At 40.1% G+C, this 20750-nt stretch overlaps 1 protein-coding gene and 1 long non-coding RNA gene across 4 annotated transcripts in view; both read right to left on the bottom strand.

Moving 5' to 3' along the window:
- Window positions 1-20750, bottom strand: part of KITLG (KIT ligand) — an 82943-nt gene that overhangs the window by 57851 nt on the left and 4342 nt on the right. The window lies entirely within an intron of this gene.
- On the bottom strand, window positions 352-18005 carry LOC120237066. The gene is made up of 3 exons (XR_005529845.1): window positions 17996-18005; window positions 5602-5607; window positions 352-531 (listed from the first exon to the last, which is right to left on the bottom strand). It is a non-coding gene; the product is annotated as an uncharacterized LOC120237066 (long non-coding RNA).

Raw genomic sequence — 20750 nt, 5'->3', positions numbered from 1 at the left:
GGAAGTCATTAGCTATTCATAAACAGAGCAGTTAATATAAAAACAGAAGGAAAGAATTCTCCTAAACAGTATAATCTCCTATATTTTAGGGCGAGGCTAGCTGATGACTAATTCTAATCAATTTTACGAGGATGATATGTAACAAACCAAACTACGCTAGAAAATTGCTAGGTGCTAGTTTAAGGTTGAACCTACATGTACATATTTATTGCCAGATTTTTTTTTTTGCTATAATATACATTTTCAAAGAAATAGAAGACAGGCCCTCAAATTGGCATAGAAAAAAAATTACGGCAGTTTTGAAATTCACATATTACCTTCAAACACTCCATAGGCACACGAAGATGATTGAGAAATAGTCGAGTTTAAAGCTCATGGAGAATTTTAGTGTTTGGATTGTCATTCAGTGTCAGTTTGAGATAATTGTTTCTTGTCCGGAATAAATAAATATTAGGGCCGGAACTATAATAATGGCGAAAGCATAGGAAGTTGTAGTTTTTATGTAGTTAGGATACAAGTTGTTTTTATACACTATTGTGTATATTAGTGGCTCTTAAAATTAAATCACAATATGTACTCTGAGTGTGGTAGCTTTCCAAAAAACAGCTACAAAAACATAAATTGTAATATATACTCTTTCAACTGTGTGACTCATTTCTGAAAGTATAAATCAAAAGCTCTGCAATTTTTGAAAACCTGTAAAATCTTTTGCACTCCCAACACCTGAGAGATGGAAAATGAATGTAGATTCCAGCTCCTATCTGATCCCATGTGCTGAATCTGAACTGAATGATTGCCCTAGAACTTGTGTTTTTATTGTTTTGTGTTGTTTTCTCCTATGGTTGCAATTAAATGTGCTAAGATGTCTTGTCACATCAGATCAGCTACCAGGAGTCTGACAAGTTGGGTCTCTAAGGGACTTTTAATTTTTAAGAACTTACTCTGAGGAAGCAGCTCAGGGAATTTCTGAAGGTCTTTTCCTCACCTGGGCTTTTTTTTTTTTTTAACCACATTAAAATAAATCTTTATACTGTTTTAATTGTTTCCAAACTCCAAAAGCATCAAAACCAGTGGGGGTTAAAGGCATAAACTCAAAGAATACTCACAATCTTGATCATTTCCTCCATCACATCAGATGATAAGCCCAATTTGCAAATATCAGGGCATAAGCATTCCTGATTATGCAACATGTGCTAGACACACCAACTTCCTCTGGTTGAGTTGAATACACTGTTCAAATGTTCCCCTCTTTCACTGAAGGTGCCCTACTGGAAACAGAGGGAGTTGGCTGTCTTACATTCAGAAGAAAGTGTAATCATCTGGGGTGTTTACAAAGATTGCAGATTCCTAAGCATCACACAGAATCAAAATTTCTGAGGGTGCATCACAGAGATGTGCACTTTTAAAAAGCCCTCCATGTGATTTTTTAGGTATTCTCTAAAATCTGAGCCATGCTATTATTAGGCTGTACTAGCTCATGGGGGCTATATCATTACAGAAAACAAAAAGGTCTAAAAAGGTAAATGAGGTTGCCTTTGGTTCAAGGGCTACCTATTAGATGCTCCGGATTTAGAGCAACCTGAAAAAAGAAAAACTAAATGTAACTGAACAGTGTAGGAGTAGTGAGCATAGAGAGTACTATGGACTGGCTCTTTCAATCCCTACTCCAGCTCTCTCCTAGCACATTCTCCTGCACTGTGGTAGCTGCAGAACTTCTATTGCTCTGTAGTCAGCTACAATTGTAGATGTGATTTCGGTTCTGGCAATCAGGCATAACTCTGCAAGACTGAGGCGAGAAGGAAATGTCAGAAAAGGAGCTGGGTGTTGGACATGCAGTTTGCTCCCTTGGGTGGCAGTGTGGACAGAAAGTCCCTGCAGTCAGTAGCAGAAAGAGCCTCCTGCGCTAGGTCTAACAGTTCTACAAACAGCGGTGGATTTAACAGGGTTCTAGGCAACCAGAGTATTAGCTCAGACTCCTCTTCTAGCCCTTCCAGTGGTTTTTGTAAGCTACCCCCATTCTGTTTAGCTGGAACGGATTATCCCATCTGCAACTAAACCCTAAGCAAAACTTGGAGAAAAGAACCCAGTGATTAAGCACTTCTTGCTCATAAAGGTTAGTCTAAGCTTTCCCTAGGAATCCATTATAGTGTTTAAAAATTCAAATTGTGGGGCACCTGGGTGGCTCAGTTGGTTGAGCGTCCGACTTTGGCTCAGGTCATCATTTCACAGTTTGTGGGTTTGAGCCCTGTGTTGGGCTCTGTGCTGACAGCTGGCTCAGTGCCTGGAGCTTGTCTTCAGATTCTGTGTCTCCCTCGCTCTCTCTCTGACCTTCCCCTGCTCATGCTGTCTCTCTCTCTCTCTCAAAAATAAATAAAACATTAAAAAAAAAAAAGAATTCAAATTGTAAGACAGGGATCATTTTAAAATTTAAGAAAAAAAGAGCAATTTTTGATGGTCGATAACTGAGAATGTTAACTAACGTTAATTCTACCATCAAAAGCACAACAAAGCACTAATCTCTGACATGCCCAGGACATGTTCCTTTGGTGACAGTGCACTTCAACACCAAGTTCATTGTTGATGCAGCAGGTAATGTTTAGAACAGGAGAACATCAGCAAAGTAAGACATGGATTCAAATCCTGATTCTGTCACTGACAGGCTAGAACCTTGAACCAATTATGTAACTGCTCTGAGCCTCAGTTTTCTCATGGGGATAGCATTTCTTTGGATTTTTGAAAAGATTAATTAAGACAGTATTATGTAAAACACCAACAAGAGGCCTGGAACAGGAGAGATCACGACATGACTGCCAAGGCTATAGGTATTTATCATTATTACTACTTCTTTAGATGTTGAATTCAAAATTAACAGTTGTACTAACAGTGAATGTCACATTCTATTCATGTTCTGCTTCTCTGGAGATTAAGGATCAGCACAGGAAGATGATAAAGGGTTTGTGAAACTGCCCTTGGTTTGGATTTGGATCAGCTTTCCCAAGGCAGGCAGGCCATCTTGACCTGGTTCTTGGCCTGGTGTAAAAGTGAGGCTGAACTGTTTGGGCAATGAGTGAATGTTAACTGCAACAGCAGAGTTTCAAAAGTCAGCTTGAGCTTCAGTAATAAATTTGAGGCAGCTTTAGAAAACAGAATGTGTTTACTCATGCACAGAGAAGGAGTGTGGAGTAGGGCCTGGGAGGCAGTGATTCAGACTGCCCAGGGCCACTTGTGTGGCTCAGTTAGCTGGGCATTGGACTCTTGATTTCACCTCACGTCATGATCTCATGTCATGGGGTAGAGCCCCACATTGGGCTCTCCACTGAGTGTGGACCCTGCTTGCTCACTCTCCCTCTCTGGCCCTTCCCTGCTCCAAATAAACATTTTAAAATTAGACTGCCCAACTTGGAAGCTTTAGTCTGCCACTACACCTGCCTTGTGGCCTTTGGAAAGTTTATCTTACTATGCTTTAGTCTCCTTACCTGAAACATGGACCTAATAACAGAATCTACTTTCCAGGCTTGTTGAGGACTAATATGTAAAGCCCTTGTATAGTACAGTACCGGACAAGGAGACACACTCTACAAATGTTACCATTGTTATTAGCATTGCTGTCTATACAACCACACTTAGAACTAGCATCCTCAAAACTATCAACACCCTAGAGGAGAAAGCAGGAAACAACCTCCTTGACCTCCACCGCAGCAACTTCTTACTTGACACATCCCCAAAAGCAAGGGAATCGAGAGCAAAAATAAACTGTTGGGACCTCATCAAGATTAAAAGCTTCTGCACAGCAAAGGAAACAACCCAGAAAATTAATAGGCAACCAACGGAATGGGAAAAGATAGTTGCAAATGACATATCAGATAAAGGGTTAATATCCAGAATCTATAAGGAACTCACCAAACTCCACGCCCGAAAAACAAACAACCCAGTGAAGAAATGGGCAGAAGACATGAACAGACACTTCTCCAAAGAGGACATCCAGATGGCCAACAGACACATGAAACGATGCTCAGCATCCCTCCTCATCAGGGAAATACAAATCAAAACCACACTGAGATACCACCTCACGCCAGTCAGAGTGGCTAAAATGAGCCAATCAGAGAACTCTAGATGCTGGCGAGGATGTGGAGAAACGGGCACCCTCCTGCACTGTTGGTGGGAATGTAAACTGGTACAGCCCCTCTGGAAAACAGTGTGGAGGTTCCTCAGGAAACTAACAATAGAACTCCCTTATGACCCAGCAATAGCACTGCTAGGAATTTACCCAAGGGATACAGAAATGCTGAGGCATAGAAGCACATGTACCCCAATGTTCATAGCAGCACTCTCCACAATAGCTAAAACATGGAAAGAGCCTAAGTGTCCATCAACAGACGAATGGATCAAGAAGATGTGGTTTATCTATACCATGGAATACTACACGGCAATGAGAAACAATGAAATCTGGCCATGTGTAGCAACATGGATGGACCTTGAGGGTGTTATGCTGAGTGAAGTGGGTCAGGCAGAGAAGGACAAATACCATATGTTTGCACGTATAGGAGGATTAGGAGGAACTTGACGGAGGACCAAGGGGGAGAAGAAGGGCGGAAATGGTGGGGGAAAGGGAGAGAGGCAAACCATGAGAGACTCTTGAATGCTGACAAAAACTGAGGACTGATGGATGTGGGGGGGAGGGGGAGATGGGCATGAAGGAGGGCACTTTGGGGATGAGCACTGAGTGTTATGTAGAAACTAATTTGACAATAAACTATTTGTAAAAAAAGAAAAAAAAAAAAAAGAACTAGCATCCTCAATAATGTCATTTCCCAACTTCAAGCCAAAACTCTGGGGATCATCCTTGCTTCTTCCTGCTCCCTTATTTCCAGTCTCCCTTAAATCCAGTCTCTTATGTTCTGTTAGTTCTACCAGCAAAATAAATCTTGCAACATTCACTTCTCTCCGTCTCATCTTGTACTGCTATAGTACAGGCTCCACGCTTGACCCAGAAGCCTTCAAGGGCCTCTATATAGTCTTCTCGGCTTTCATTCTTGCTACTGACAACAGTGTGGTCCTCCGGGAATATACGACAGCACTCACTGCCTGCTTCAAATCTCTGAATACCTTTCCATTCCATTTACAACAACATACGAACTGCTGACCAAGGCCTAAAAGGCCCTATTTAATGTAAACTTGCCTACCTCCATGTTCCTATCTCAGCACGCCATACTCCCCACATACTCCCCACCACACTGACTACAACGCCACCAGCCTCCTTTTTGTTCTGGAAACACCTGAAATGTATTCCTGCCATAAGCCCTCTGCACTAGCTGCCATTAGCTTTCTTCTCTTGGGCTCTGCAGAGGCAAGTCCTTCTCGTCACTCAGGATTCAGTTCAAAAACCAGCTGCTCAGAGAAACCTTCCCAAGATGACTAGTCTTCAGTAGTTCCAAACCTTCTCATACTACAGTTTTATTTCCTCGGAAGCACTTTTCATCAGAGATTCTCTTGATTACCCAATTAGTTTACTCTTTTATCACCTGCCCCTACTGATAAGCATGTCAATGGTGTGAGGATGAGAATTCTGTTGTTCTTGCCCTTCACTCTTACCTCTAGCACCTTGAGCTGCTCCTCACTCACAGTATGGGCTTCTTCTCATGTGTGCATTGCACACGGTGCAACCTGCTACTAAAGGATCCACAAAATGCAAAGCTTCTCTTATATAGTACAAACCATGATGGTTATTATACAAACGTGGGTTTACGAACTGGGGTACAGATGATGTCTGGATAACGTAGGCTTCAGTTGTCAGCAGGTAGTGTCCAGATTCACACAACTAAACTGCAACAGCATCCACCAGTTTTGCTTATAACCTGTCTCTTGCACTGGAGTCTGAGCACCAGAGGCCAGTACTTTCGGTGTCTCACCATTTTGTTCAGAATGGGTAGAACTGTGCTGAGCACCGGGAAGTGTCTCGTGAGTATTTTTAAAATGAATGAACACAGGGTAAAGAGAGGAGCTTTGGTCATCAACTGGCCATAAACCATTGTCCTACTTCTCACTCTAGGGTCCAATAACTGCTAAATCCTAATGACAAGTATAAGTAGTACTCAATGTTCTTTTAATTCTTCAAAGTGTGACATTAGCTAAATGCTTTTTGGTTTGAACTTCTAACCAGTATCTCTGACCTTTAAATACTTTTCTAGCTACATGAAATTAGTAAATTGGGATATAAAACCAGGGGTATACTGTAAGCTACCACAAGGGGTACTTTTGTTTACTATTGTATTTCTAGCCTCAGCACAGTGCCCTATAGTAAATGCTACATAAACAATTAATGAATAAGCAACTACGATAAAATGCTTTTCGTGGCAGATGTGGCCAAAGTATGATAATAAGCCAAGGTGCTGACCTGCCTGTAAAATCCCCAGAATTTTTTTTTTAAGTTTATTTATTTTGAGAGACAGAAAGCGTGCATGCATGTATGGCATAAGCAAGGGATGGTCAGAGAGAAAGGGAGAAAGAGAATCCTAAGCAGGCTTTGCACAGTCAGCACATGGAGCCTGACACAGGGCTTGATCCCACAAACCAGGAGATCAAGACCCAAGCCGAAATCAAGAGTTGGATGCCCAATTGACCGAGCCACCCAGGTGTCCCCCTCAGAATTCCCTTTCTAAAGAAACTAGGTTAAGTATAATTTTGGAGTTACTTTCCTATATTGACCCACCAGGAACATATTAAAACAAACACAACAACAAAACCCCCCCATAGATCTGGATTGTAGACACTTCCCTATAGTAAATTCAATGGAAGTCTCTCTACTTCATTTAAAATTCAGAATATAGCAACTGTAAATTTCTCCCTGTCTCCCCAGTGAGCTGCAATCCATCAAAATTTCTCAAGCAGTCAATAATAAAAAAAAATGATTCATGGTGATTCTGCACTGGGAACACTTTTAGGGACTAGGATTTCACTTGGGAGCAGACATGTTCAAAAGTGACGACACAGGTTAAGCTTTTAAATGCTAATCTTATCTCTTCCCAAAGCACTGGTTGACTTATCTCTAGATCATCCCTACTATAGCAGGTAAACACAAGCTCTTAGAACTATTATTTTTCTTGTCATCCAGACCTATTCCTAGTATGACTAAAGAATAAAAAAGCTCCCTTTTCTTCAAGAGAGTTAACACAGGCATTTTGTAACTGCTCAGGCCTCAGTTAAGTCTAATAGTATGAAAATGCAACAATAAGTGGCTAGCCCTTTTATTCCAATTTTCCACCATGACATTCATGAAATTATACTTAGCATTCTCCATGATATCCCTTCTATAGGGGGAGACTCCAAATTCAGCATGGAAGGAAGACTTACAACAGAAATTAAAAGGATGACCTTTTACAAGATATCAGGATATGAGTGGTGGCATCACAGGTTTTTAAAATTTTTAAAAAGGTTCTGAGTTAACAGTCTTCAAAGTAAATGTAAACTGTTTTGTGTTCTGAAATTCTTTCTGAAGTTGGACTTGGAAGCTTACTTGATATTCCTTAGTTTAAAAAAACAAAAGAAGATGAAAAATGTACTTTAAAACCCTCAAGTTCTTACTCTAAATAATTGCAGGAGGAGAAAAAAGGAAAAAAAAGGAACTTTCTTTCTTGGGTCAGGAAAGAGGGTGAGTGGGTAGCCATGAAAGATAATCTGGGGGGGGGGGGCAGTACTTCTTTTCAAAGTAGCTGCTTTGCTGAGCAATCAAAAGAAGCGGAGGGAATAAATGTAAACAGGGGGACTGCCTGGGTAGCCCGGGGCTCTCTCACCAGCTGGGAGAATGGGGACCTACTTCCTCTCAGGAAGTGGAGAGAGGCCTGTGTGGGCAGCATATCTAGTTAAATGAAATTTAAAAGAAATGCTTCAGCTGCTCTATGATTAAGGTGCCAAATCTACACAGACAGTTATGCACATCTACTGCACTGTTTCATTTTTGTATGTTATCTCCTCTTCTCATTTATGGTACTTTTTGGAGCTTTCGTTTGCCAATTAGGGCAGGAGGTAGACTTTGCTCTTTTTGATACAATAGTTATTTAATACCTGTGAAGTTTTATGGGTTCCAGAAATGTTAACATTTTAGTTCTACACCTGAAACAGAGCTTACTTGATTAAGAAAAAAAAAAAGAAAATAGACCATGCTACAAGTTGCCTAACTTTAAAATTTCAGAACTTTGGGGTGCCTGGGTACCTCAATGAATTGAGAGTCTGACTCTTGATTTCTGCTCAGGTCATGATCTCATGGTTTCTGAGTGTGAGCCCTGCATTGGGCTCCATGCTGACAGTGTGGAGCCTCCTTGGGATTCTCTCTCTCTGCCCTTATCATGCTTCGGCATTCTCTCTCTCTCTCTCTCTCTCAAAATAAGTAAACTTTGAAAAAAAAATTTAGAACTTTGAAAACTTGGCATGAAAAGAGTTCTCTAAATTTTTTAAAGTACACAAAACTTATACTGTATTGTTACCCTAGCACTGTATGGTAAAGCAGCAGTATTACCACCCGGGGTTACTGACATGGTGTATTCTAATCACAGATGAAACCTGAAAACATCACTTCTTGTTAATCCTCCTCTAACCTGTTTCCTCCAGACATAAACAGATGTTTGATCTTAAGTACTGAAATATGTTTTTGCTAAATTCCTTAAACACACTGATCTTAAATATCACTCAAATACTGAACTAGCTAGTACTTCTCATATTGCCATATTTCTGTCTCCTATCACTTTCCAGATAGGGATTATACATATTACTATCAGAATGTATATAACACGCTGTCCATGTCTACTGCACTGGCTAACTATTAAGTAGCACAAACTATGAAAAGAAAATCTAAAAGAAAGCATCTTGAATGCAGGTAAGCTATGGAGGAAAACCTACTTACTCTACTTATAAAAGTCTTATTCATTATTTAAAAAAATTTTTTTAATGTTTATTTTAGAGAGAAAGAGAGAGCAAGAGAGAGCAAGAGAGAGAGAGAGAGAGAGAGAGAGAGAGAGCGCGGAGACACAGAATCAGAAGCTGGCTCCAGGCTCTGCACTGTCAGCACAGCCCGACATGGGGCTTGAACTACAAACTGTGAGAGAATGACCTGAGCTGAAGTTAGATGCTTAACTGACTGAGCCACCCAGGCACCCCAGTCTTATTCACTATTATATATCAAGAAAAACACCCTAACTAGGCAACATAAGAAGATGACAAATACTAGTATGAAGCAAAGGCTTAGGAGCAAACAGACCAGGTCTGATGACCGACTAGATAGAAGATGTGGAGTCACTTGCTCAACCTCCCCAAGCCCACATTCCTCTTCGGTCAAAAGGAGCATACACAGTACCACTCTCATAGATGGAGACAGAGGATGTAAAGCGTGTAATTTTTTCTACCAGCAACAGTATTATGTCTCCAATCTTTTCTGGCTCTTAAACCTTCTTTCTATACATCTTGAGTTAGCAGACACTACACACTGCTGGCACCTGATATTCAACCTACTGTATTAGTTCCTTAAGGATGGCCAGTAACTTGGGGTGCCTGTGTGGCTCAGTCAGTTAAGATCTGACCCTTGACTTCCATTCAGTTCATGATTTCACAGTTCATGAGTTCAAGCCTTGTGTTGGGCTCCTTGCCAATGGTGCAGGGGCTGCACCAGGGATTCTCTGTCTGCCACTCTGTCCCTCCCCTGTTCATGCACACAGTTTCTCGTGTGTGTATACTCTTTCTCACTCAAAATGGATAAACTTAAAACAAATAAACAAAACAAAAAAACACAAGAAAACCAATGGCCAGCAATTTGCCCACCCTCCTCTGTTTTAATCCATGGTCTCTTCTCCAAGCTCAAGTGGCCCATTTCTCTCTCCAAACAGAATTATGTTTGAACAATGTATGTTTATGTGGGCCAGTGTTGTATGCATGGTTATATGCATTTCTTATTGATACCAACGCATAACAATAGTGTTCTAAAGTGTTCTTCTTACCTCCTAAATCATTCTCCTTAGTGCCAACTCATATAACAATTGAGGTCAGCAGGCATAAAAAATGATAGATACCCAGATTCACACTCAGAATGCTACATCTGATCAGAGTTTGGTTCGAAAAACCTTTACCAAGATTTTGGTGCTAAGCCACTAACTGGAGATACCAACATGAGATAATTTAGACAGACAGGGAAATAAGAAGATAATTTCAGCACATTGTTTTCATACTAGATAACGTTTTTCTGTTTTTTGTTTTTTGAGAGTGAGTGAGCATGAGTGGGGGAGGGGCAGAGAGGGTGAGAGACAGAATCCCAAGCAGGCTCTGCACTGTCAGCACACAGCCTGATGTGAGGCTCAAACTCACAAATTGTGAGATCATGACCTGAGCCGAAGTCAAGAGTCAGATGTTTAAACAACTGAGACCCCAGGGCGCTCCTATGTGTTTGTTGTTGTTGTTGTTAATGCTATGGAAGCACAGGGTAAATACAGGGGGAACAGGGGTGAAGACTAAGGGCAAAGAAACATCACAGAGGGCTTCTGGGAAAAGGAAATAACTCAGCTAGACAAACATGATGAAGAAGGGCTGATGGCCTTCAAGACCAAGTTGGTGTACTAGGTACATCACTGCACCACCGTACATTGTCAGATGGCACTGTCATAAAATTAACCACTCGAAGAGCAGAGGAAGTAAGTAACAGCCAGTGACAGAGAACCCTGTTTAGTGTCTCGAGGGTTTGGACTTTATCCTGCAGGTAATGAAAAGTTAGGGGAGGATTTTAAACTCAACTACACAGTGAGACTCCCTCTAATCACTCCAGATGGTGTGCATTAGAACCTTTAAAACTATAAAAATCACTATTCGCTTTGTTCAATCATGAAATGGACACCCTTGGAAAGATTAAAACATCAAGACCACATAACTGTATTCAGGACATGGATCTCCTGGATGAGCAAATTTTTGCTATGACGTTCCTGCAGAACCCCTCAAATGCCAGGACACAAATTTTCAGGTAGAAATGCAAAACTAAGCTCCCTTGTACTCCAGCTCTCCTCCTTACCACTAACAAAAATAACATCTGACAATGTTCCATCCCATTTTCCTGTGGGTCTGAAAATAATGGACTTGTACTTTTTTTTCCCTTAACATTTAAAAGAAATTTCGCTTCTTGATTTCACAGTCGATTCAAGATTTTTTTGTTACATCTACTATGAACTGAACCTCAAATCACATCATACATTTCTAGGTTGGTAATTTAATCACTGAGGAAGCGATGGTAAAAGATTCAGTCAAGAAACCTCTAGAAATGCTCTTTAGATTATACAATGTCAGAAAACAGGAGCTGTTTTCTTTCACAAGCGCTTTGAACAAGTCAGCACTCCATCAAAAGGAACACAACAGTTTAATGTTCTGTCAAAGAATGGAATGCTTGTTTACCTGAAGTAACAGACTGATAAAAGTAACTTGCTTGATTGATACAAACTTACTTGAAGATTAACCTGGACAATCAAGCCCTCACACTCTAAACACAACTACCTTCAAGAAAATAGGACCTGAATTCACAACGAAAACACTCCCAAAGTGTTGATACACACACACTTATTAAATTTAAAACATGCCAAAAAAAAAAAAAAAAAGGCTTTGAAAACAAAAGTACACTTTGCTTAAAAACAGCTAGCATTTACTGCAGGTACTGGCTCATTTAATCCTCACAACCACCTGAGGAATTAGACACTATTATAAACCTCATTTTACAAATCAGAAAATCAGAGTATTAAGTGACTCGAAGTCATCCTTCTGAAGGGGTGACTCCAGATCTAGGCATCTCTAAAGCTATCAACACATACTATACAGAAGGCTATTTTAGGCTCACTTTGGAAGACATTAATAAATGCAAGCTTTTATATATTTAGAAAGTTTGAATTTTTTAATCACTCAAGGCTTAGAATAACATGACCCTAGACCCCTGAGTAGAACATCATGGTCTACAGAATACTGCTCAATTACCTCCCTCCCTCCCTCCCCCCCCCAACAAATACACACACACAAACAGCTTGTGAGGTAGCCAAAACATATGTCAGCATCCTTAATTGCAAAGGAGAATGTGGACCCTAAGCTAGGCCCCTTACTAATAATCTTCATTTACCATTACACAATCCCATTTCCCAGAATCACCCATAACCTCTGCTTTTTAACAACAGATTGTAAATTTTTATAGCCATCACAAAAATGGAACAGACCCACAGAGCACACAGTCTGGTATATATGGATCTTTGCTGATAAAATACAGCCCCAAAGATTAGAGATACCACTGATCAAACATCAGTTCTGGATCAGCCAACTTCCATAGATTATCTCATTTAATCTTTGTATTCTTCTATTTGTGTACTATTACCCATATGAACCCATTACACACATGAGAACATCAAGGCCTAGAGAAAGAATGTTAACAACATGCATGCAATCTTGGTGAATAACAGAGGTAGGACTTGGGCCTCCTTCTAATCCCAAAGTCCATGCTCCTTGAAGTCTTTGAGGCCAATGAGTCAAGCACTTTCCACAAACATATAATTTTGTGCCTAACAGTACAGTAGGAAAATATGTGTTCAGACTGAAAATTATTTTTTATAGTAGTGTAATTCTGTGAGTGACAATCACAAGCAGGTACACAACATACTATTTCTTGGTTAAAAAAGGAAAGGGGGAACAAGGAAAAGATGGGGGTGGAGGGAGGAAAAGGGAGGAGAGAGGCAGAAAGGGAAGAAAGCTGCTAAGTATTCTTATTTTATGGAGGAGGAAATTCTAGGTAAGAAAAGGTTAAGAAGAGTTAAATAACTTGCCTAAGATGGCAAGCTAACTTGGCAAGCTAGAGTCAAGAGCCGGATGGAAGGCCTAGGTCTTCCAACACAAACGTACTTTCCATTCTCCCTGGACAAGTGGCTATATTTCTGCTAATGCTGAAAATGATTTCTCCTTCCAGACAGGGAAAAGTAGGAAACCACTCACCAATTCAAGGGAAGGACTCATATTCTGTCCCTCCAGTTCCAAGCACAGACTTTAGGAACACAGACTCTGGGTCTGGACTGTCTGGTTCATGAAGCAGCTCTGTGGCCTTGGGCACATGATAGAAAGAAGTAACTTCTCCTAGGTAAACTATCTTGCGATTATAATTATGCACATTTAGCACTTTCTCAGTTTTCGTTAAAGTAGGGAATGGAAACAATCAAATTATTCAGGACTGAAGTGAGTTTGAAGCCGGAGTTATCTGGATGAACCGCTTTAACTCTCCCTTTCATTCTGACAGTCGATACTTGGCAATTAAAGTCACTTTATGAGAGAAGTCGATGACACAGACTTACCATTTGTTTAATTCTCACGATAACAGCAAACATTTATTATTTCCAATATGCCAGGCACTGGATTAAGGGCTTTTTGTGGATTTCATTTAATTTTTATTACCACCTTTGGTAAACGTACTATTGGTCTCCCTATTTGGCAGATGGGGAAAGTGAGGCTCAAGATGATGTGCTTAGCCAACCAAAGCAGGCCATCTATTTGGTGTCTGGTTCATCACACCTCTGTTCTGTTATCTCCTTCACCTGCACTCAAATGATTCATTCTAGTTAACACTTTCATTTCCAATAAAGTGCTGCTAAGTTACACAGTCATGCTGCTAAGGGTATTGTGACATTCATTTGTATAAACAATCCTAACATCGAGGCAGAAAATGAATTAAAAAAATTTTTTTAATGTTTTATTTCCGAGAGAGAGAGAGACAGCGTGAACAGGGGAGGGTCAGAAAGAGAGGGAGACACAGAATCTGAAGCAGGCTCCAGGCTCTGAGCCAGCCGTCAGCACAGAGCCTGACACGGGGCTTGAACCCACCAACCGTGAGATCATGACCTGAGCTGAAGTCGGACACCCAACCAACCGAGCCACCCAGACACCCTGAAAATGAATTTTTACTATTCCTGCACTTAGACAAAGAATGACAAAGCAAAGGTCACAATGTAAATGGCTGAATTTTAAAAGCCAGACATAAGCATAAGGCCATTATTATTAAATAGTTTTCTAATATCATCACAGCCACTTAAAACTGTCTTCAAAAATAGCATGAAAGAAGGTCAGCAAATTGACTAAAGCAATCCCTGAAGCATCAATGTTCCCTCAAGAAGTTTTTTTGAAACACAATTTTAAAATATTTTAAAATCTGCTCTCTGCCAAAAAGAAAATACCATTTTCTTTGAAAGACACCAAGGATTTGGCAGTAGTTCCTAATTCTGTAAGGCATTTTTATAGTTTATAAGGAGCCTCCCTTACAACAGATGAGGGATGTATCTGATGACTAAGGAAACAGAGGTGGGAGAGGCTGGTAGCCAGTGGAGGCTCCCTGACTTGTGGGAGTTCTGTTGCTCATCACAATTATTTACACTTCTGGGTGGTGGTTCTGAGGAGCTGGGTCAAAAGCAGCAGGTCACTCACATAGAAACTCAGCTCTGCCTGCTCTGTCTTGCTCATATCAGATTAAAAGCCATCATCTACACACACACACACACACACACAGTCCTCTGGACCACATGTAGACGTGTACACACTTAAAATATGGGTGCATTCTATTCTACAGCATTGCTTAGGAGAAATCTAGTCTTTGGAATTAAATAGCCTTGGCTTGAAAACCAAGCTCTTCCACTTACTTGTATTTTTCTCCTTTTAATCTTGGGCAAATTTTCTTAATCTCTCTGAGCTTTAGTTTCCTTATTTTTTTTCAAAAAATTAAGATCTCCTTGTTAAGAAAAATTCTTCCCCCAGAATCCAATGAGATCTACCCATGCAGTTTGTGGCATGGTGCCTCATCCATGGTGCGTAATCAACACTATTAACTTATTAACTAGTCTTATTTCCTTATTCAATTAGCTGCTCTCTCTCTTTTTTTTTTTTTTTAATTTATTTCTAGGAGAGAGAGAAACAGCATGAGCAGGGGAGGGTCAGAGAAAAAGAGAGGGAGTCACAGACTGAAACAGGCTCCAGGCTCTGAGCTGGCAGTCAGCACAGAGCCCGACGCGGGGCTCGAACCTACGAACAGCGAGATCATGATCTAAGCAAAAGTCAGACGCTTAACCGACTAAGCCACCCAGGCACCCCAGCTGTTCTCTCTCTTCTTAACCAGCTTGTCTTTTGGCATATAACTGTTTACTTTCTCAGAAAGGGGAAAAAGGTGAAAGAGATAAAATTGGGGGGAAATTTTGTCAAATTTGCTAAGAGTACTTGAGTGTTAAAGAAGGTAGACAATATATAAGGGAGTTAAGACATTAATCTCTAAGGATTATTGTAATTAATTTATTCATGCAAGTCCTATAGACAAAACCAGGTATTGTTAATAGTGATTTATTTCTTATAGCATGTGGATTTGCCGTATGTTCTGTGATTCACTATTCCAGCAGAAGATGATAGGACTATTTAGTAAAGTGCAAGTCACTGTACCCTTAGACAGGATCTCATTTAATTATTACATCATCAGTAGTATAATAGATAGTTATTTCTGCACCCATTTTAAAGATTGGGAAAGTGAAGTTCAGAGAGAAGCACTAAAAGTCATATAAATAATAAGTGGCAGAATCAATAATACATCTGAGCTATAACTCAATTCAATGTTTTCTATTTTCTTGCATGTCTCCAATTTCGGTTAGTAAATGATATTGCATATACGCTGAAAATTAATGCTGTAAATGGTGAACAGAGTAACTCTTCCAGTCATCAACCAAACACATGCGTTGGTATAACATACCCAGTCTAGTTAAAATTTGTCTACTGTTTATATAAAAAAAAAGGGCTTCTTAAAAATAGATCAGCATCTAACAACTTGAATCAAGTGTCTATTCATTCCACAACATTTGATATGTATTTATTAAGCATCTAGTTTAAGCCACGCAGCTAGGCCAACTAGAATCACAAAATTTTTGTTGTCCAAATTAATCACTGGCAGCTGCTTTAACACCCGAATTGCAATTGTTTTTGGATTCAATGTTCCTCTAACAGAATGTGCATCTTTGAGGTACTGAATAGGCCTCACGAATGCACTGTGATTGTGCCAGCTAAATCTCTTTGGGTGTTAGTCTTGGCAATCAACACTTGGGAGTTGGCAGAGAGAAGACCTTATCTTAATTTCCTCATCTGTGAAATGGGATTTGAAAAAAAACAGTACCTACCTCCCAGAAGAAAAATTCTGTGAATTAATTAATCCTGGATCAGTGTTCTACTAAGTGCCATTCTGGCATGATCTTAGAATCAGGGTGATTTGATTTTATAACACAATGATGGAAGCTATTTAAAATGGCTACACATTTAAATGTCAAACATTTGACACTTTCCTTTTTTTTTTTCAAGCTGAATCATTTATGTGTGACATTTGTACAGAAGTACAAACAATGGTCAAGTCAGTTTAGGATTTAAAAGTGTATTGAATTGCTTAGGAGTAAAAAAAAGATCCAACTTTCAAATGGGGGGGAAGAAAAGTCTACTTTCTAAATGTTGTTAAGACATAGCACTGTGGCCACGGAACATTATAAACAAACACGCACTGAAGTTTAAAAATGATTTTCCTGGGCAGGGATTAAGAAATAAAAACTTTTAAAAATGAGAAAAAAAAACCCAAACCTGTTACAATTGTTGCAAAAACAAGGATTATATAAACCCTATTTTGTAGCTCTGTGCTTTTCTACATAGAACTTATTTCATCTAATATTAAACACATTATGCTGATAACCTCCTATTCATTTTGCTTGAATGTTTTTAGCTCCCCTATTAAACCTGGCATTTTGGTTCCCACTTTGGACCACCTGGAGGCTGAAAGCATGAGCCACTCCCCTGTACTGTGATAATTTATCTAACAAGCAATAGAATAACATGTGTTAGTCCTCTGCACAATAAACACATCAGAAATGTCTGGGCAGGGCCAGAGAAATAGAGCAGTTTTCTAAAATCACCACAAGATTCGAACTAAAGCAATCACAGGAGGTTTTAGTTGGTCATTAAACAAGTCCCTAATGTGTTGACTATTTCAGAAGCATTAAATTGTAGGTTTTTACACAGAACCATAAATAATATGAGACTGCCAGGGTTTGTTTTGCAATCCTTGGGTTTTTGAGATCACATTAGAAACCATTTCATATGAAACCTCTCCTCCCTGTCCTCCGAGGTGAATGTAAATTTTGATAGCCATCCATATGGACAACACATCCCAGGAGGGGGTCAAGACCTTTATAACATGAACCCCTTTCTCTGCAACGCTCTTCTTGGAAATCAAGGAAATCTGTGTGTTTTCACAGGGCACAGGTCCTTAAAAGGGCACTGAGAAAAGGAGTGCAAAGAAACAGTGGAAAACTCAGCAGAAGAGGGACCCTCACAATAGACGGCTACTATTAAATTGTCATTTCTTTCAGTGCTCTGGTGTACTACCATTCAAACTGGAGCATTAAGGAGAAACAAGCCAATTAGGAGAGGAGTTTTCGGTCCTGGAGTTTAGTCAAGGCACTACAATGAAAAGGTCACTGGCTTCAGAGATTTTATATCAAGGTGAAAAAGAGGCGAAACTTCTCAGCACCCACAGGGTTTTTGTTCAGAAGATAAACTTCTGCTCCTGAAAGAGCAACAGCATGTGTGTATACAAGACAAACACAACGCCCCCCTCTGGGCTGTGCTCTTTCCTCCCAGGTCCACAGGGGAGGCCATTATGCAGTGGGGATGCCCTTCACCAAAGGTGAAAGAGATTGAGGCTTGCTGTTTCAAGGGAGGACTGACGGCGGGTTTGCTCTTGCTCTTACCTTTTCCACCCTTTTCCACGAGAGCAAGGCATTCTTTGCAATGCAACTGAGGGATTTTTGAGCCACTTTCTATGCACCAGGAACACAGAAAATGCACCCTAAATGCCCCCATTAAAACCACCTTCTAATCAGCAGTATTCAAAGCTTCAAGGCAACCTGCAAAGTCAAGTCCTGAATTCCTGCATCCAGGTAACTGCTAGTTTAACTGCCTGGATCACTCCTCAATTTTGACTTTGTTTTCACGGGGAGCACACTTGACTCTGAGGCGTTTAGAGAAGAGCATTATTGTCATTGTCACGGCTCTATTTTCTGAGGAATCTATGGTGTCTTGCTGGAAGAGAGGTCCAACCGATCTTTGAATAAGAATGTTGTCAACAATAGGAGAATTCATGTCAACAGGAAGAAAAGGAGGGTCATGGCTTCGGACTGCTAAGGGAAACCTACTGCTGGCTACTGGGCTTGCCCCAGCTCTCAGCTAGTATCAGTCCTAGAGGAAACCTAAGGAAAGGAGGCAGGAGAAACAGAGACTTAGAGCTGCAGAAAAGCCAGAGCAAGGAGAGACTCTGGCAAGTGGCAAGTGTCATCTGCAGGAAAGGTCTCTTCCCTGAGGCAAAAAGGCTGCTCCCTTTTTTTTTCTCAGCTTCTGTGCCTCCAGCTACAGACCCCTCCTCTTCATGATCTTCTCAGGATTAACTTGGAGTGTGATGATGCACAGATACTACTACCACTCAAAAGACTTGCCCATGACTTGTCTGTGACTTGCCCATGGCTTGCCCAGGACTTGCCCATGACTACTAAGACTCAGCTATGGGCACTGTGGCCAGCACAGGGCAATGGACCCATTCCTCTGATTCTGCCCACTAATGCTCCTTCCACTTCATTTCCTGCACATAGATGCTGGAGGCTGCAGAGGTGGCAAAGAGGAGCAATTAAATACTGGGAGGCATTCATTACCTTTTGTTAGTTGACCTCTTCTGGCTATCTGACCTTGCCTTAGGATTCTTTTTTACCTGGAGAATTTAAAGATTAGAACAGAGAAAGAACCTCTTCAACTACTATCTTCCTGGATATTGTTAAAACAGGAAAAGTATCAATACCATTATTATTACTATAGAGAAATTGTACTTGGTAGGTGAAATGGCTAAAAGTAGAACAGTCTATACTTAAATCTTCATTTCTCCCCATGGGCTGGTTCATAATCATAAATGGTTCTAATTTGTATTTACACCAAACCAAAGCAATGGCTACATGAATCTCAGAATCAAAGCTCAAATGTTATGTGGTTCAAACTTTTATTTTACTAGTATCTTAGAAATAGAGAATTTTATACCTCGAAGGCACTTAGAAATCACCTACTGCTGGGCACCTGGGTGGCTCAGTCGATTAAGCCTCTGACTCTTGATTTCGGCTCAGGTCATCATCTCATCGTTCATGGATTTGAGCCCCACATTCTGCTCTGCGCTGACAGTGTGGAACCTCCTTGGGATTCTCAGTCTCTCCCTCTCTCTGCCTCTCCCTGTTCATGCTGTCACTCTCAAAATAAAAATAAAAATAAATAAACTTAAAAAAGATCACCTAGTTTCCTGACTTCACAGTTGAGGAAACCAAGGTTCAGAGAGATTAAAATACCTTCCCCAAATCATACAACTTCTACCTGGGCTAATAAAAGAACTCTATCCCCTAATATCCAAGTCAATGTGACAACCTAGAAACATAGTAAAATGTAGCCAAAAGAGAAAGAGAGCTACATAAAGAACAGTCTTTCTTTAGATGACACACATTGTGATTTTAAAAAAAGAACCACGAGGCCTAATTGTAAGAAAATCACCACCCCCACCCATCTCCTTTTTTTCCTGGACAGAAGGAAATAGGTAGAGATGAAATAACGACAGTTTTCTCTAACTCCTGGCCCTTGTAAACAGTTTTTAGTATACCCATAATTAAGTGAAAAGGCAAAACCATCTTGCTGCATCTACAAATTAGTAAGGCTACAGTCAATGGTTTCTAAGAGACAAAGTGTACACAAAATAACTGAAAACAGCATTTATTATAAAAGCATCTTGGTGTTCCCTCCATTTGTTTCATAAATTGTTCTGACTACGCAGGTGATGAACACCGAAAGAGTCTCCTGCAGCTGCTCATGATTCATGTACTAGAAAACAAAGATAAAAGATCATTCCTCAGATTTATATCCCAATGCTTTACACCCTAATTTACAAAAGGGAACATTAACGTAATCGAAAAAAGAGAAAAAAAAGTCTCTCAAACTTGCATAATGGAAAAAAACAAAAAAACCTCATTGCACGTTGCCTGGTAAAGACACCCCGCAGAAATGAATGCATGGCCTCCCTCAAGAGAGAAAGTGCAAGAACACGAAGTATAGGAAGCTGACCAAGTATCTTTAGTCTACAGTAAACTCTCAGAATCATACCAGGGGAACTTAGAAAGCAAGTGTGTAGACATATGGAAATAAATCAGATATGGTAATGATGTTTCCAGTTTCTATTTTTATTTTCAATTCTAATTCTCTCATTCAGTTTTACCTTTAAAGAAAAATTTTAGTTTTAAAATTTTTTTAAATGTTTATTTCTTTACTTTTGAGAGAGAGAGAGAGAGAGAGAGAGAGAGAAAGCACAGCTGGAGGGAAGGGACAGAGAGGGAGACACAGAATCTGAAGCAGGCTCCAGCCACTGAACTGTTAGCACAGAGCACAATGCGGGGCTCAAACTCACGAACTAGGAGATCATACGCTGAGCTGAAGTCAGATGCTTAACTGACTGAGCCACCCAGGTGCCCCTAAAGAAAATTTTTAAAGAATTTAACATCTCTCATGCCACATATAGCCTTTGTTTTCACACATTCCTATTTGAAGTGTATTAATTAGTCTATAAAAAGATAACCACCTATATAATGGGAGACACTGAATTCACAGATCCAGATTTATTAAAA

The sequence above is a fragment of the Hyaena hyaena genome, unplaced genomic scaffold, assembly GCF_003009895.1.
Source record: "Hyaena hyaena isolate Hyena2069 unplaced genomic scaffold, ASM300989v1 scaffold_170, whole genome shotgun sequence".
Lineage (NCBI taxonomy): Eukaryota > Metazoa > Chordata > Mammalia > Carnivora > Hyaenidae > Hyaena > Hyaena hyaena.
Note: the sequence above shows the minus strand (reverse complement) of the source record. Positions and strands in the feature narration are given on the sequence as shown.